At 43.9% G+C, this 1,361-nt stretch overlaps 1 non-coding gene across 1 annotated transcript; it reads right to left on the bottom strand.

The window, feature by feature from the left end:
- Window positions 1-304: 304 nt before the first annotated feature.
- Trnam-cau lies at window positions 305-376 on the bottom strand. The gene has a single exon. It is a non-coding gene; the product is annotated as a tRNA-Met (tRNA).
- Between the last annotated feature and the right edge of the window lie 985 nt (window positions 377-1,361).

Here is a 1,361-nt window from a genome sequence, read left to right as displayed (position 1 = left end):
GATGTATCAAAAATACACAATAATACAAAAATGTGTTATCTCATTCTGGGTGAATTTGGTTGAATGTTTGGAATCTGGTTTGCTGGGCACTAGAAAGAAACTACATACACGGTATGGAAGAGCAGATCAGACGGCTTCTGATAGTATCTACCTGTAGGAGAATGTTACTAAGAGACTGGGAGGAAAATCTCTAAAATCCGAAGGGGTCAAGGTAGTGATTTTAGTAGGGGTTCAAAATTGTTTATTTAATATTGTTTTATACAGTCTGACTTCTCAGTGTGAGGAGACTGCGCAAAATATCTCATAGCAGAGGATGGTTTCGATCCATCGACCTCTGGGTTATGGGCCCAGCACGCTTCCGCTGCGCCACTCTGCTAGAACAAGAAAATAATTCCTATTTTACTCTCTAATGGTGAACACTTGTGACGCTTTCTTCGTTTAGTTTAGTTTAGTTTTGTTTTGTTTTTTTGTTTTGTTTTTCCGACTCTTCGAACTACACAAATTGGAGTTTCACTACTAATTTGCTCCCAGGCCTCTCCCCCGTCTGCGCGCCAGGGTACGGAGCACACACACAGCTTCCTCACTAGTTTCTGCGCAAGTCTCGTAGGCGATCGCTGAGCTTAAAAAAGTTTCCATTCGGTTTTACGGGCACAAGGTTTACAAACAACCCCTCAAAAAAACCTAAAATGAAATTCCCAATTTAAATGGATGCGTGGCTAGGGCAATTTCTATCGGATTTCATGTGGGATAGTTTCGACAAAGAAATAGAAAATAAGCTAACAAAGCTAGGTCCTTCTTGCTTTGTCTTCTGTACGGGGCCACGGCTTTCAGAAGATAACAGTCCCAGCGTGCCCGCCACGCACTTCTAGAACCCTGCTTGCCTCCATCTCTAGAGGTGGGAGGCAGGCGGTCAGTATTATGCTATTATTTTATCTTATTTCATTTTATTTTCATTTATTTGGTTTATTTTGCTTACCGTTGCTTTTCTACGCTCACAATAAAATCGGCTTCTGCTTCTCGGGTAATGGAAAACAGGAAGAAATCCTCCAATTCCGCCCCGCGCGGCCTCCCCACTGCGGGGAACGAGCTCCCCCTGGCGGAATCAAATAAACGCTCTGGTCTTTCTGTAGCCACTTTGAGGTTCCCCTTGGTAGTCATTCAATGCGTGAAGCCTCTCTGTGCTTTCCTGAGGTTAGGATGGCTGATCTTCCTGTCTGGGAAGACTTCCTCAAGCAAACATTAGATAGCATGTGCTTGACTTCTGACATGTCTGTCAAACATGGGAAGGGGAGACCAGAGACAGAGAATCAGACAGGCAAACAGGTAGGCAGTCTGTGCCTCTAGAGTGTTTGGTTTAATAA

Source organism: Mus caroli, chromosome 13, assembly GCF_900094665.2.
Source record: "Mus caroli chromosome 13, CAROLI_EIJ_v1.1, whole genome shotgun sequence".
Lineage (NCBI taxonomy): Eukaryota > Metazoa > Chordata > Mammalia > Rodentia > Muridae > Mus > Mus caroli.
This window is presented reverse-complemented; position numbering and strand designations above follow the sequence as displayed.